The sequence below is a fragment of the Manis javanica genome, chromosome 3, assembly GCF_040802235.1.
Source record: "Manis javanica isolate MJ-LG chromosome 3, MJ_LKY, whole genome shotgun sequence".
NCBI classification, from domain to species: Eukaryota; Metazoa; Chordata; class Mammalia; order Pholidota; family Manidae; genus Manis; species Manis javanica.
Genome location: NC_133158.1, coordinates 152,317,737 through 152,334,770, shown reverse-complemented (window position 1 = coordinate 152,334,770; position 17,034 = coordinate 152,317,737). Strand labels below are relative to the sequence as shown.

Below are 17,034 nucleotides of genomic sequence, written 5' to 3'. Positions count from 1 at the left end.
TTTGTCTGGTCTTTGTTTTAAATCTGTTTCCTGTTACACATCTTGGATGAAACTGTAAGTTTTTTGTTTTTATAAAAGAGAAATTCTAAATTGCTTGAAAACTTTTGGAAGTACATAACACAAAAAATAAATAAATGAATGTGTGGGCACCCCCACTCAAACCAGCTGCGGGAGGCTGAGTGTGCATGGCTCCCACGTGCAAATGTACTCACATGTGGAAGGCTGACTCCCTGCCCCCTGCTCCTGCTCGTCCTCCTCGATGCAGGTGGGAATGTCACATGGCCAGTGGCGGTGAGCAGAGCTCAGTGGTCTCGCGTGGGCTGGGCAGCCAGGTCCATGCAGGCACCATGGCCCCCGGGTAGAGGGCTGGCTGCTGGAGGAGGATGTGCTCCTCTCTGAGATGGTGGAATGTGGCCTCTTGAAGGGAGCGGCCTGGCCACTGGGAGCAGGCACAGGGGTGGACATTTGGGTCTGTGACTCTGGAGAGGACAGAAAACACGTAGGTCTGGCCTCTGCTCCAGAAGCGCAGCCAGACTCAAGAACGAGAGGCCCATCCAGAGCACCGGCCCAGTTCCTCTCCATGGGGTCACCCAGGCATGGTGTGGGCCTTACCATCCACCCTCCTGCTGGCCCACAGGGCCCACCGCACACATGGGGCCTGGGTCTGAGTGGGCAGGCAGGGTGAGAGTGAGGGCCAAGGCACCTCACCTGTCTCCTTCGTGATGTAGTCGGCAGCCTGGTTACTTCTGGCCGCATCTCTGGGCTTGATGTCCACAAATAGCTTGTTGCCCATCCCCATACACACCACCTCCTGCATACTGAGTTCTAAGATGAAAGAATGCGGCCCATTCCCCAAGCAGTTAGTTGAGTACGATGCTGCCGATGATGCTCTACACCCAGAACTGTTAGGCCAGGAGCATGTCAGACTGGCCAGCCCTGCTCCCTGAGTGTTGTTGGGGCCTAGAGGTGGCAGTGCCTCTGACCTGGCCTCACAGTGTCCCTTTTCAGGGACCAAGAGAAAGGCGAGGGGCCTCGGAGACTGGGTGTCCAGCGGGAGAGAAGGGGAGATACCCTGTCTGCTGGTGAAGAGTGGTGAGCTGGGCAGCAGGTGCAGCCTGCAGTGGGGACAGACGGGATGGTGGGGGTCAATGGCGACAGCAAGGGACAGCAGAAGACAGAGGGATTTGGGGACAGCAGGGCATGGTGGGGGCACTAGGGGACAAAGGGGGGTAGATGAGACAGTGGGGGACAATGAGGACAGCAGGAGACAGAGGGGAACAGTCAGGGACAGAGGCCCCCAGGCCAGGCACACATGCTGTGTGCTGTGTGCTGGGAAGGGCGTGAGCCCAGGTGACCATGTGACGAGGCACCTCCTGGAGACACCAGCAGAGAAAGGAAGGCAATGATCACAGCCAGGTGGGGCAGGGGGTTGGGCAAGGGTGGGGGAGGCTGGGGAGGGAGACCCTGCCAGGCAACGCAGCTTCCAGCTCCTGCAAAGGACTGACCCACTGGAAGGGGTTTAGGGGCCATTGGGCTTCCTGAGCAAAGCTGCCCCAAGCACAGATCCAAGCCCAGACCAAAGTCCAGCCTAAACCCTGCCCCCACTCACCCCAAAACCTAGTCTAAACCTGCCCCAAGCCCAGCACCCTGACGTCCCATCACCTCTGTTCCTCAGCGCCTGCCGCCACAGGATCTTCCTGATCACGTCGGTCCAGGTGGTCTTGGCCTCCGCAGAGCTGGCCTGGAGAATGTAGGTGTCCTGGGATTTCCACCTTTGGAACTAGATCTTGAACCTCAAACCGCTGTCACCCACATTCTCCTTCATCCTGATCTCTGCTGTCTGCATCACAAGCCCCGAGGGGCAGCACTGTCAGGAACTCCAACGCCCTCCCTTGAGCAGCTGACCACATTCTGGCTGACCGTTTGACCCCAGCACCTCAGTGCTGGAGATTTGCAGACACCAGGTGGTATGGACAAGGCTGGGCCAGGGGCTCCCATGGATGGGATGGATGGAGTGCCCCCGTCTGCACTGGCTCCCTCTCGGAGCCCCCATTTCCCCACTGGAGAAAATGATGGTGGAATGGGAAGGCTCTATGGAGCCCTCTGGCTCTCACCCAGGGCTGCAGGACCCCTGTGATGTCCCTCAGTGCTGGCAGGTAAGGGCTCGCAGGGGTGGTCTTTCCTGGGAGGAGCCTGAGAGCAGGAGACCTCACCCTTAGCCTCCATCAGCGAGGGGCAGGTGAGGGAAGGCCGCCTCCATTCACCATGATCAAAATCCAGGCTGGAGTCACGGACTGAGGAGATGTTTGTTTTCCAGCCTGAGCCAGCACACAGGACTGGAAAGAGCGAATGTCCCTGCAGCTTTGAGAGGTCTGAGGTTTTCAAAAACAGCAGAGCACCACAGCAAGCAGCAGACACCACGTGCTCCCTGCTTTGTCTCCAGTGGACCAGGCCCGACCCCCAGTGGCACTGGGCACACGGGAGGAGGGACCCCTTGAAGGACTGCTTGTATGTGTAGGTGTTGTAGACCCCGCCCACCTTTGTGGTCTTGCCGAACAGGATGGGGTCTTCAGAGAGGAACACTTTCCTCAAATACTTTCTCCTTCCACAGCAAATGATGAATGCATCCTGGCATCTCAGTGGCCCCTGTTCCTTCAAATTCACCTGCAGACAGAGCAAGTCTCCCTCAGGGATGATTGGATTCCAGCTGATACATCCACCCTGGCCTCTGAGAAGGGGGCTTGAGACTTGAGTTCAATCCCCAATGGCCACTGACTCAATCAGTCCTGCCTGGGAATGAAGCCTCCCCCAAACCCCCAAAGGCCAGGCTTGTAGTGTGCAGACCGGTGCACCCAGGGCAGCAGAGACTCACGGCCCTCCCCACATGCCCAGCTCTGTGTGGCTCTTCCCTCTGGCCCCTGTGTTATATCCCTTACAATAAGCTGGAAATCTAGGAAGTAAAATGCTTCCCTAGGTTCTCTGAGCCACTCTAGCAAATAACTCAAACTCAAAGAGGGGGTTTTTGGAACCTCCAGCCTGTGACTAGGTGGGGTAGGGGGCAATCTCATGGGACAGAGCCCTTAACCTGTGGGGTCTGACACTGGCTCAGGGAGATGGTGTCAGAACTGAGTTGAATTATAGGACATCCAGCTGGGGTTCAAGAGTTGCCTGAATGTGAGGGGAAAACCTATACACTAGGTCTGGAAACGGGTGCCGAACCCTCTTCAGGTTCCTGTGCTTGCCGGTTCACACAGAGGGTCTGCGAAAGCCCTTTCGCGTATGTCAGTGCAGTTCCCCCACCCCCAGAATCCTGCCTGAGTGGCATGTGGGCTGATGCCATGTGGGAGGCTGCAGTCTCTGCGCCCTTGCCAGGCAATTGCTCCCTTGTGATATGGGTCCCAAACAACAGCAGGTCTCTCCCACAGCCTTCCATCCTGAGGTCAGCCCCGTTTCAGCGAGGCATAGTGTTCTCATTCTGTGTGGGGAATTCTGTAGCCATGCCTTCTGACCTCCAGAGACAAGGGGTCCCATCTGAGAGGGCAGCCTCCTCTTCCTCATGTGCTGGTCCTGCCACGCCACCATGGGGGTGTGTGGGCATTGGCCTTAGCACCCCCAAAGCCCCGCAGTACAGCTGAACTGTCGATGCATCCAGTTGATTTAAAACAGCTCCAATAAGTCTGGTCTGCAGCCAGCCTGCTTTTCAAGCATGCAGCTACTGCCCCAGTGGCCCAGACGTTGGGGTCTTTCCTCTCACCCTCCTGCCCCTCTGGTAGAGTCTCAGGCGGGGCTTCTGGGAGGGGTCTGTTTTGGGGATTTTCCTGAAGGAAAGTTCATGTGTTCTTGGCCCTGATCACGTTTTTCCCCTGCACCAGCCCAGAGTCCTGAGCGCATGAGAGCCCGTCAGGGCCTTGGACGCTTAGGTCACAGTCGCGGATGGCATCCACGGTGAGCAGATCGTTGCCGTGCACAGCTGGAAGCGGACCACATCCTTGGCGGCTCCAAGTTCCCCCAGCTCCTGCTGTTGGGCCGGGCAGAGGCCGGCCTCCTTGACCGGGTCCTGGAGCAGGAGCATGTACTTACCCATGCACTGCATGGGCTTCAGCAGGTAGGAGTCCAGGTCCATCTTGTCACCCAGCTCCTGCTGCTTGTCCTGCACGGGCAGGAGAGGGGGTCAGGTGTGACCAGGCTGGGGGCGACTCGGTTCTTGGGGAGGGGGGATGACCTTGAAGAAGATGTTGCCGTGGCCGTGGAGCAGGGCGTCTGCCTGGGGCTTGTTCTTGCTGTAGAGCACGTAGAAGCCAAGCTGTTCCTCCTGCAGAAGAGAACACAGGGCACCTGAGCCTGGTGGGGTTGGAATCGCTCCTGTCCCTGCCATCCATGCAAGTTCTCCCACAGGATGGAGGGAGGAGGCTAGAGGAAGGAGGCAGGAGGCAAGAGGCAAGAGGCTGGAGGAAGGAGGCCGGAGGCTGAAGGCAGGAAGCAGGAGGCTGGAGCCTGGAGGCAGAAGGCTGGAGGCAGGAAGCAGGAGGCTGAAGCCTGGAGGCAGGAGGCAGGAGGCTGGAGCCTGGAGGCAGGAGGCAGGAGGCTGGAGGCTTGGACCTGCATCAAGACTACTCAGCTCCCGAAGGTGTGGGAGTGCCCCAGGCCTGATGCCAAGTCCTGGAATTGTCTTAAAGTGGAGTTTGTGGGAAGGGGCAAGAGGGCAAGCCTGGGAGGGCTCAGAATTGGGGGGCTTTGAAATGTTACTATGATTCAAGAGCCAAAGTTGTCCAAACATTTAAAATTCTTGAAATTATTGCCAAAGATACAGAAATTGCACCTTGTGACTACAAGTGTCTTTCAAAAACTAGCTGAAAAGACATAACCTGTGGGATTTATTTCATCTGTGGTGTTTTCCTTGTGGAATCTCTATTTAAAAGTGCTGAGGCAAATGTTTCATATGCCCACAGTGCAGACCCCCTGGGTGCCTGTGCCTAGAATAGTGCCTGGTAAGCGTTTGCTGAAAGGATTTTCTTTCCAAAGTGAATTAGGAATTTTGTGAAAGACCCTAATGGGGAGACAGTCCGTACTCGTGGCTGAAGAGAGAGCAAGCAGCCCCCTCAGTTAATGTGTGCATTCCATGTGCTTCTGTCAAGAGTCCCCACCAGATTCTCAGAACTAGGCAGGCCTTGCCCCAGGGAACTTTGGGAAGGGTTCTGAAGGGGACCAGTGGGCTTCCTGGGTGTGGGAAGCAAGCTGACTGGGACTTGCTTTGGGTGATTAGCCCTGGGCGTGAAGGTGCAGGGTGGGTACAGATCTAAGCGTGAGGATGTGGGCGAGGCCCCAGCACATGTGGCTCTCCACAAGGCTGCCATCAGGCGATGTGTATGGGGTGTGGCCAGTGCTGTCAGACCCACAGCTGCCTGCCTGTTGTGGGCCACAAGTCTTACTGTGCCGAGGCACCCATGCCTAACCCCGACAGCAGTGCTCCGACTCTCTTGGCCCTGGGTTCCCTGCAGCCCAGAGGGACTCACGTGTCTGAGGAAGCCCTGGCCCACGGCACTCCAGCTCCCTGAGGAAGTGCCAGCTCTGGAAGTCGTGGAGGTCAGCCCCGTTCCCAAAGATGACATGGCTCTTCCCACGGAGGTCCCGGGGCAGGTCTGCTCTTTCCATTTCTGGAAAATAGTTGTCGATGACATGTCCTAAGGACCTGACATACTCCCTCTCTGTGGAAATCATCTGGGCCATTATGTGCTGTGGTTGGTGGCTGGAAGACAGAGAGCCGGTGGGACAGTCAGGCTGCAGGCAAAGACCCCTGCAACACGGTGTCAACGTTTCCGCCTCCTATGGAGACAGAAGCAATGGAAATCCAGAAGGACAGTGGCAGCATGCAGACAGGAGGTTCCCAGCAAGCAGAGCACTTCCAGTCCAGCAATGGCCACTCACAGGAGTGCTCCCAGCCCTGAGTCATTCTCTCACTGTTACCTGGAGTTGCTCCTTTGATGCAATATAAATAGGAAAGATAAAAACAGGGAGGGATGCATATTAGCACAAAAAATAACTTCCCCATTATTGATCATGGCCTTTACAAATGAGAGATCCTTTTGGAAACTGAAAAGGTGAGATTCACAGGCTCCTGACTTAAGCCCGAGTCATGAGGCCTCTTGTTTCCAGAGGGTGTGATTCTAGCCCCTCTTCAGGGGTTGCTTAGGCGGGACATCCAAACACTCCCAGCAGGGAGCCTCTGCAAAGAAGGCTGTGGAGATTTATGGGGACATGGGTTTCTGATGCCCACCTGCTGCTAACCCACCAGAAGGTATTTCTGCAAAATCAGCTTTGTATAGTGACATCTGACCCTGATGCCAGGGAGGGATGTGAGCAGGGGGCAAACCTCTTCTCCTCCCCGGTTCCCGCTGGTGTCCAGGCACTGTACATGTCTCAAGGATGCACATGGTACCAATAGGCTTCACTTCACTTGGGTGCTGAGCAGAGTCTGCTGGTGAACTGGGGCCCCACCCTGCCAACAGTGAGGTACATTGCTTTCTTCTTTATTTGATAACATCCTACCAGCAACTTTCTTAAAGTACTCAATCCCAATGACGCTAATGGGGGTGGCAAATTTTTTGCATATATTTGGTTTTTTCAAGTGGAAAAATTTCAAGTGGTGGTCTGAAGAGCTACAGAGTGCACCCACTGCAGCTGGCTTGGAGAATGTGTGCTTTCCCACACCTGCACAACAAATTTTACAAATGCTATTGTTTTTGCAAAAATGGCACCTTCTGGTGGGTCAGTAACTGCTGCAGGCCTGGAGGAGCCCCCAGCAAACCAGAGGGCCACCATTACAGCAAGCATGCGCCATGGAGTCACCTCCTGTGAACACTCACTGAAAATAAGCATCCTTAAATACTCTGGAACAAAATAAAATTAGTGGTCTGGGTATTTGGACCAAATGGAAATTGACTTGCGGACATGATGGCTCGGAAATTCCTGGGAGATGCCTGCTGGCCAAGTGACAGGAACACCCCCAGACAGGCAGCAGGACTGTCTCCACTGTCCTGGTGTCTGAAGAGGGCCCCACTCCAGACCTGGGCTTGTTGGGTCTGTGGCTTGGATGCAGCAGGCAGGGGACTATCCTCAGGGCAAAAAGCAGGACAGGTCCCCACGTGTTCTCCTGGACCCAGAGCAACCAAGGGCTGCTCTCAGCAGGTGGACAGCCCAGCCCCTGTGTTCTGCAGCCCCTAAACCTTCAAAATGAGCTTGGTGGAGCTGGAAGGTGGTTCACAAACCTGGTGCCTTCTCTGCAATGCAGATGCTCCCAAGTCCCCAAAGTCCCACCTTTTAAGGAGCACATTGTAACTGCCAGAGGTAGGGAAACTTGAAGGAGTGTTTCAGAAGACTTATGTAACCCCCTCAGGTCAGATTAAGGCCTGTTTTGGAAGACACCTACCTCCAGTCAGTCCACCGTTCTCTAGAGAAATGGACAAACAGGCACGGGACAAGCAATGCCCAGCAATGCTGCTATCAGCCATTAGGCATGGGTGGAGTTCTTGCCCACTTTTATCCAAACTATTAATAAGAAAATGTTTACAAACATTTTCTTAAATATTTGACACATTAAAATGGACACATCTGTTTGGGCAATAGGTAAATGGGTGCATATCTCTAGTCTCAACACTTAGCGTGTTTTTGTAAGAGCAATTTTTAAGGTAAAATTTTCATATTGTGGCCTTTATTTGCCTTTTGTAAATTTCTAAAAGAAGGGCTCCTTAAATGACTAGTCTTGGTTATGTAACCATCAGAGTGGGTATGCCACATTACCTCAGGTCATGGAAAAGAAGCAGTTTTCAAGGATTCTGTTCTAAACATGGAAAGTAATTAACACCTTGCTTAAAAGCAAAGGCACGCGTGTTTCAGCCTGGACTGAACAGGACGGGCTGGGAGGGGTGCATATGGATTCTCTGCTTTGTAGGAGCACATGGAATGGCTCTGGGTGTCTAGATCTCCCCTGAGCACTGGGCCTGAAGGCCGGAGGGCTCCCTTCTCACCTTCCTGCTCTCTCTCTTTCTCCCGTCGTCCTCACGGGGCCGGGTCCTGGTGGGAGAGGACAGACTCCGGTTCCGAGGGGGGCTCTCAGCACCCTGGCTCAGGGGTCCACCTTCTCTGGGGCTGTGGCAGTGGTGGTCTCCAGTCCTCTGACGAAGAACCCCGTGTGGCCTGGCCAGTGCCCATTCCTGGGGCCACAGCCTAATGGAATCTCAAAGCTTTGTGTTTTCTTCATGATTTTCTTCAGGGGGTGTTTCCTGGGGTGGCCACTGGGTGTCTGCATGAGTTCAGAGTAGGTGGAGCTGTTGTCCAGGACATGCACACCTGGGCCCAGGTGCCCACTCTCCTGCCCACACAGAGTGGTTTGTCCAGGGAGCGGTGGGGCCCACTGTCCAGTGTGGACCTCGGGGTCACTGAGGCAAGTCCAGGATTGCTTATGGTGTCCCCTCTCAGCCCTCTGAGCAAGCACCTGCTTCAGGGGGCTCCAGTTCAAAGGTGGGGCACCGGGGCCCGGGTGGTCACAGAAAGGGCCTCTTGAAGCTGCAAGGCCCTGTGCCACTGCTGCAGGGCCTGCTGGCCGCCCAGGCCCCACCCCACTGCCTTGCCCAGGGAAGCTCCCCACAGTCACCTCCGTGGGCTCCTGGTGACATCTCTTCAGATACTAGGCAACCGGCTCTCGGCCCACGGGTTCTGGGAGCTCACGGCACTAAGGCATCCACCCACCCACCTGCACAGCAGAGGAGCGAGCTGGTCAGGGCAGCAGGAGGCCACCGCTGCCAAGATGTCCTGGAAGGCCTGCCTGATGCTGTGCGGCCAAGTGTGGCTGGTGTGAACTCAGGTCACAGGACTGCTATGCAGGTCACTCAGACGCAGGACCAGGGTGAGCCAGACGGAGAGGCAGGAAGACCCCTCTGCCCACAGTGGCAGCTGCTGGCTGGACTTTCCCACTGGGAGACCAGGTGAGTTTGTGTCTGAGCCTGAAGGGTTTGTGTCCCGCAGCAGTCAGAGTGTTTGCCTCAGTGGGAGGGGAGGGCCTGAGCTTCCCTTTGTCAGAGTAAAGCCCTGGGGAGGATGGGATGAGTGTGAGAAGGCTGCCCTCACGCTCCTGTTGAGCTCTCTGAGGGGAAATGGGTGTGCAGATTAGGACGGGTGTTTTCTAAACCCTTCAACATATTCGGGTTTGACTGTTACTGAACTGGGAGCAGGCAGGCTGTGCTGCATGACTGTGCTGCAGTGGTAGAGTTCCTACTGCTTCTTGGAAAAATTAGCAAATTACCGTGTTAGAAACTTTTCTTTCTTTTCTTTTTTTTTGTTTTGGTATCATTAATCTACAATTACATGAGCAACATTATGTTTACTAGACTCCCCCCATTACCAAGTCCTCCCCACATACCCATTACAGTCGCTGTCCATCAGCATAGTAAGATACTATAGAATCACTACTTGTCTCTGTGTATACTGCCTTCCCCGTGCCCCCCACCCCCCCTACATTATGTGTGCTAATTGTAATGCTCGCTTTTCCCCCTTCTCCCTTCCTTCCCACCCATCCTCCCCAGTCCCTTTCCCTTTTGTAACTGTTAGTCCATTCTTGGGTTCTGCGAGTCTGCTGCTGTTTTGTTCCTTCTGTTTTTTCTTTGTTCTTATACTCCACAGAGGAGTGAAATCATTCGAGAGTTGTCTTTCTCCACCTGGCTTATTTCACTGAGCATAACACCCTCCAGCTCCATCCGTGTTGTTGCAAATGGTAGTACGATTTGTGTATATGTACCACCTCTTCTTTATGCATTCATCTACTGATGACAGGTCGCTTCCATTTCTTGGGCATCTACTGGGCGAGAGCGTCGATCACGTGAGTCTTGCGGCTGCGCAGTAGCTGCAGGTGCTGCCACCGCCTTATTCAGTCAGTAGCATCGGGAGCGCCGCCGAGAGAAGTCGCTGCTGCTGCTGCTCCCTCAATGTTCGGTCGGCCGGCCCGGGAAGAGCCGCGCGCGCCGTCCTGTCCACGCTGCGGGCTGGGCGGACACCAGATGCTGAGGAACCCGCGCGTGCTCGGCTGCGCCGTCCTTCCGGCGCGCATGTGGGGGCGGCACCGGCCCGGACTTGGAGCCGCTGCCCTCGCCGGACTTCGGAGAGCTCGGCGAAGAGGCAGTTCCCGCTCCTGCGGATCTGCGGTGAAGGGTCCAGAGCAGGCCCTGCTTCAGGGTGAAGGCGACAGCGACGGCTCTGCGGACCAGAAGGTACGTGGCCGCGGGGCGCGGCGGGACCCGAGCGGGGCGCGGCGGGACCCGGACGGCGCGCGGGGAACCCTGCCTCCGCCTGAGTGCGCGGCAGAGCCAGACGAGGGGGCGGCCGTGCGAATGGCTGCCCGGCCGACGCGGGTGGTGGGCTCGCGGGACCCGCTCGGGGGCCGGGAGTTGGCGCGCTGTGAGGGAGGGGCCGCCCGTGAAGGAAGGTAGCGGAGCGGGTGCACCCGGGGCGGATGTCCCAGCGGCCGGTGAAGTTCGCTGGGGTGGGTGGAAGGGGCGCGCCCGAGCCGCTGCTCCGTCCGGGCCCGGGTGGTGAGGGCGGCTGCTCTCCGCCCCGCGGCGCGCGTCCGCCCTGCCCCGGGCCGCCCCGCCGACCTGCCCCCGCCGCTCTAGCCCGGGCCGCAGGCGGTGGGGACGGGCCGGGCCGGGCCGCGCAGACGGGGAGGCCGGTGGGCGTTTTGCCGTGTGTGGATTTTCTCGGCGGGGGCCTCGAGGGCGAGGGCCGGGCGGGCTGAGGTTCAAGTGTGACCCGCGGCGGGGCGGCGGGCGAGAGGCCGCCGAGAAGCAGCGCCTTTAAAATTAAAATTTTTCTCAAGAGGTACTTCTCGTGTCTTTTATTTGGGAATGAACTTTCTTTACTTTGGTCTGGGAACTGACAGTGCAGTTTATTGTATTTAGAAATTCCTATCTTTCTGTAATTTCGGTTTGTAATCTGTAGCTGAGTAAATTATAACCAGCCACAGGGATTCTGAGACAGGGACCGTGGGTGTAGTCAGAGTAGGGTGAGGGCCTCTGGAAAAAGACCCCTGCCAAACCTCCGTCTGAAACAAGTCAGCGAAGTCAGAGTCAAGTACCAAGTTAGGAGTATAAGCCTTCAGTGAAGATTAGTTAAATAAAAAGCCAGGAGTAACCCGGCCTGGAATGTTTGTGTAAACATCCCCCGGATCAGAAAATGCCTCCATGTAGCCCATGACTTCATTGTGTCAGTTAAATGAGGATGTTGTAACATTTAGTTCAGCCGGATATAAGGCCCAGTTTATCTTTAACTTTGCCCAGATGCTGCTTTTCCTCCTCCATCCCCTAATCAAGTGATACATAACCTGGGCAATTAATATGGCAAGTAGGCCCAGTCACAAAGTAGTAGAAGGCAGGAAGCGTCCCATCTTAAAGATAAGATTGCAATTTTAACACTCAGGAAGTTAAATAGCCTATGACTTCATTGTGTCAATTAAATGAGGATGTTGTAACTGTAGTTCAGCCGGATAAAAGGCCCAGTTTAACTTTGCCCAGATGCTGCTTTTCCTCCTCCATCCCCTAATCAAGTGATATATAACCTGGGCAATTAATATGGCAAGTAAGCCCAGCTGCAGAGGACATAGTAAAAGCAGGAAACATCCCATCTTAAAGATAAGATTGCATTTTAACACCCAGGAAGTTAAACAGTAAGATTGTTAAATTTTTTATTAAGGTATTATTGATATACACTCCTATGAAGGTTTCACATGAAAAAACAATGTGATTACTACATTCACGCATGAGGCCCGCGCCCCCCACATCGTACCCCACTGCAGTTACTGTCCATCAGTGTAGTAAGATGTCACAGATTCACTATTTGCCAAGAAGTAATTAAGTTGCTCTTGGCTTTTTGAGGTTTAATTGATTAATTTTGGGTATTTTTAGTGGACTTTCTAGCCTTTTTCTCTTTCCACCGCACTCGAAGCTAATTTCCTGCCTAACAAATAGGTTTCCTTTTTGTCTTTTAGAGGGTTTCATTTCCTGCCCAGAAGCCATTTAATTTGATGTAGCCACACTTGTTTAATTTTGCTTTTGTTTCCCTTGCCTGGGGACACATGGAGAAAAATTTGCTGAAACTAACATCCAAGGCTTACTACCTGTTCTTCAGAGTTTTATGGTTTTAAGTCTTACATTTGTAAAAGCAAAAAACTGTTTCATCCCACCCCCCCAACACGTGCTTTTTGATTTTCAGTCTCTGTCCTCCAGAAACTTGTTACAGCGATCACTCATAAGACATACCCATTTCCTTTTTTCAGTGATTTGGGATTGCTATGTCTTAACATTGATAAGAAGTAAATACAACTTTTTCTTTCCTCAGGTAGTTGTGTTTATATACTAAAGGTATATATCCATGTTAATATGTGTGGCTCTAGTTCATTCATTTTAACTGGTTATACTATTTTGTTTTATAAACATACCACAACATTTTAATTTATTTTTCCAATATTTCACTATACAAATAGTGCTGAAATTTACATTTTTGTATATGACGTCTTGTGCACATGGATGAGAACTTTTCTGGATTCTATATCTGGAAGTGGAATTGCTGTGATGGAAGTGGCATACAGCTTTGATTTTACTATGTATTGCTTAATATTTTTATACTATACCAGTTGGCACCACCAGTGCATAAGCGATTTCCTGCTCTACATTTTTGCCAATCTTTGGGATTTCCTTGTTTTTTGCCTTCCCACTTCCTCTGTATAGAACTTGGTATGAAGTCCAGTAGATTTTACCTCTACATTTTTTTTATTTCTAGCTCTTCTTTGCCCAGCCATGAAGTAAGAAAAATTTTTGATTCATTTTATCTCATTCATAATCATCTCCATATTTTTGACTCTCCTGCTACAATCTTAGATGGGACCCTTAATTCTTGCCTAAACTATTGCAGCACTATCTGTATAGTGAGATATTGGAAAAATAAAAGGTTGTGGTATGTTTATAAAACAATAGTATAAACCAGTTAATTAAAACCAACTTCAGCAATTAGACTATTTTGGAGATCAATTTGAATTAGGAAAGATGCTCAATTATATAATTATATCTAGTGCTCTTTAAAACACGATAGAATACATTAAACTAAATTGAATAGTAGGTTTCTATAAAGAGATCTTTAGGGCTCACTGTGATCAATAATGAACTTTACTTGTGATTAGTGTAACAGTTACTCAGTTTGTTTTTAGACTTTTAAGTAGTGCCTTTAAGGCAGAGTTTTCCAAACCTGCACTCTGAGGAATCCAATGAGTTGGTTCTGTTGAGATGCTTTGGCTACTGCTGGATGCCTTCCCTGCCCCAAAGCAGAGTCCTTTATTTATATTTTACTATACTGGGCTCCTTCCTAAACAAGATTTTATTTAGGAAACACTCTTCTGATGAAATTGCTTAAAATAGTCGCTGAGTGTAAATACTTCAACTTTATCCATATATTTAAGATTTTCCAAGATCTTATAAAAAGATAATAATCCCTCTTACTTCTCTATGACCACAAACTGCAGATCAGTAGTTTATAATGAATTATGAGACTTGAAAAAGTAAAGCAAATGATATGTAAATGGGCTCTGGGTATAGCAGGTAAGCTGTCTGTTCTCTGAATATTCTGTATCTGAATTTGAATTTTTGAGGAGTTAGAATATCAAATTACTGGAATTGATAGACAAATTGTTAGGTAGGCTGAATAATTTTCTATATCATGGCTTGTAAATTCTAATGTGGTGTAAAAAAAATTTTCTGATTCAGTACATGTAGGCTGGTGCTTGAAATTCTGATTTTCTTAAAAAAAAAAAAGCAGTTTCAGTGTTGCTGGACTGTGGGCCACATTTTGAGTAGCAAGGAGCTAGCTGACTTTCCAAAGCCTATCACCACCTTTTAGGACTGCAGTCTTGGTCCTAGATAGCAGGTTTTCATTATTACTGTAGACATTTGCGTAAACTGCCTGTTTCTCTATAGTCTGATTTATATTTTGCCATTTTAATAGAAATTTTTGGCTGTAGCTCCAGGAGTAAGGGGTGGGGGATTCCCCTCCAGAAACAAGTTCCAGTGAAACCAAAGTAAGTCAAGGGTAGGGGCAGGTTGGGAGAAACCACTGTTACTGCTCACAGCTCCAGGTGTCCTCTCGGCCACTGCACGCATGTGCTTAATTTTGTTTGGCTGAGGCTGTTTTAGTTGCTATTGGTAGAACTACTGCTTTTTTTAAAAAAAGCAATTGTTGTTATCATGAATTAACAGCAATGATATGCCACAGTGGGTTAAGCTGTTAATTTTACTGTAGCACATGTGAATTGAAAACCTAATCTGTGTAAACAACCAATGAAACATACAGTTATTTAGCTAAATAGCTTATACTCAAAAAGAAATGAATCAATTTTGAGGGTCATTAATTTTATTTAAAATATACAATAACTTTTCATAGTCTTGGGCTTTTAAAGAAAATTATAACTAAATCATAGATTTAAATAATAATTTTTAAAGAAAACTCAGAATTATTTACTTTTGATAAATGGAAATTAGTAATTAACTTTGTAGAACAGAACAGCAGAGCCATTTTGAGGGAAAATTACAATTTTTATCTAAACACATTAGAATAATTTTCATACTGATAGTTACTATGTCAGCCCTACATTATTTCACTTAATAATTGTCAGTAGTAGAAATAGCTGCAGGAATTACATTATTACAAAAGTGACTTTTAAAAATATATTCTTATTCTTTATCAAGTAGGTACTGACATTGCTATAAAAGTTTTCATGTGCAGTTTATGTCAGATGTTGCAATTCTGAATAGAAATAAACATTCTTTGTTTTTTCTGGTATCATCCACTGATTTTTTTCTCAAAGATACTTTAATAGTGCTGATAGAAGCAGAACAGTTGGAATTTACATTAAAAATAAATGTGATGAATAAAAAGCACTACACTACAACATTATAGCCTTGATTTTTCTTTACCGACGTTACAAAATCTAAAGGACAAAAATACTGACAAAGTGAAGAAAAAAATGAAAGAAAGAAAAAGAAAATGACACTGAGGTCTTGGTTTAATGCAAATGTATTCCAGGTTGATGGTTGATTTCATTAGTAACTCATTGTAATGCAGTATCTGTTCTTCAGCAAAATGAATACTGTATTCTCACAGGCTCTGTGTGTATCTATTATGTTGCATTAAATGAATACTTACGTATTTGTAGCTTTCTTTGGTTTATTCTTTACAGTTTGTCTTTTAAGAAAAAAAATTGAATTACATTTTTTCTCTTGTTAAATTGGTAAAAGCTTTTCAATTTATATTATAGATATGTTCCCTACTTTTATTCTCTGAAGTAAACAATTTTAAGTGGTTAATGTAAAATCATTCTAATTATCCTATAACTTTCTAAGTTAATAGAATATAATATTGATTGGTTTCTTCAGCTATGCTTTCCCCAATATGTTTTTAAATGTAGGAGTGTTTTTTTAATTGCAAGAAAAATGTTAAACAAGTGTACATATTATGCCAAATGTAAATACCGCTGCCTTTTGCAATACTAAAGATTGTATGTTCAGATCACTAAGGTTTGAATTTTCATAAAACAGGAAATTCAGAAATAACAAATTTCAGTGGCTACACACTGGAAGAGTTCATTTAATAATAGAAGAGGTTGCCTGACTCTGGGTTATGTATGTATATGAGTTCAAGTATGGATCAAACTGTATTGGATACCACTGTCATTTAATCTCAAGTCATTTTGAGGTCTGACAATAAGTTACAAGATCTACTTGGTTTTTTGGCAGTGTTCTCAAAAGTCCTCACAACTAAAATTCTTCTGACAAGCTTGAAAGTAGAAGAGCCTAAGGTTTGATGTAATATGGGTTGATTGTATGCCATTTGGAAATGACCTTTGTGGTAAAAAATTGGCCTTCTGGCGTACTTGATGAAATCCTAATAAATATCTTAGTTATGTTGAACAACCATAAACTGGTATCAGTATGTAGTTGATTAATGCATCATATTAAGTTAATTTGTACTTAGAGCATTTGCATTTCATTATTCACAGTGGGTAATGTAAGAACTAGGAATTCCAATATCTAGTAAGGGAAATACTAAAATAATTAGAGAGTAATATAGAGCTAAATCAAATAGGATGAGAAGGTTATGTGGACCCAAATAGCCAGGCTTTTGAGAGAGGAACATCCTGAAAGTGATGAGATTCAAACTGATAATGAGGTAGGAAAGCAACGGGGTACAACATGACCATAATGTGGGCCGTAGGAGAATATAAATTTGGCATCTTTGGGAGACAGAGAGGAGGAAACCCAACTGTAATGGAAGATACAATTTGCTACTGCCTATTTATTAAATATCAGATTGTAGCATTGCTAAATTTTAGTAGTATGAAGTCCAGATATATGGTATATTGAGATGCTGCCATTGTGGACCTTATTTGTTCTTGTATGGTAAAATGGGAGATAGGAAATTCTCTTGATACTAATTTTACTCTCTTCTCCCCCACCAGTAACATAAAAAAACCTGCCGAAGTGTGTAAAGATCCATACTCTAAAATGAATCTAAATTGGTGTAGACTGAATGGGAAGATAATCAGTCTAGAAACTCTTTTAAGTTAGATTTCTTTACCATTTCTTGGTTAGAAATACAAAATTTAGGAAGAATAAAAATCACAGATTGGGCTCCCAGGTTGCTGAATTAAGCAGGATAATAGAAGGCCCCCTGGAAAAGTAAGACAGGGACTGTTCTAAGTTTTAAAAAGAGGTCTCCTTGAAGTGTTTGGACCTGTTTTAGTGTTGTCTTCATCTGATTTGGAGCCACAATTGTCGCTTGCATGACCATTTTACTTATCCATCAGAAGAACCTGAATTTAGAAAATGAAATAGGAATATGAAAATGGAGTATGAATTCAAGAACTATCCTGAGCAATCCTGAGTATTTGTTTAAAGTCCCAGATGAATACCTTCAGGTATAACTATTTACTAAAAGCAACACCGT

General features: G+C 48.5%; 1 long non-coding RNA gene across 1 annotated transcript; it reads left to right on the top strand.

Annotated features, from left to right (window-relative positions):
- Window positions 1-1,011: 1,011 nt before the first annotated feature.
- LOC140848481 (uncharacterized) lies at window positions 1,012-4,109 on the top strand. The gene is made up of 3 exons (XR_012129439.1): window positions 1,012-1,092; window positions 1,676-2,514; window positions 2,612-4,109. It is a non-coding gene; the product is annotated as an uncharacterized lncRNA (long non-coding RNA).
- Window positions 4,110-17,034: the final 12,925 nt, after the last annotated feature.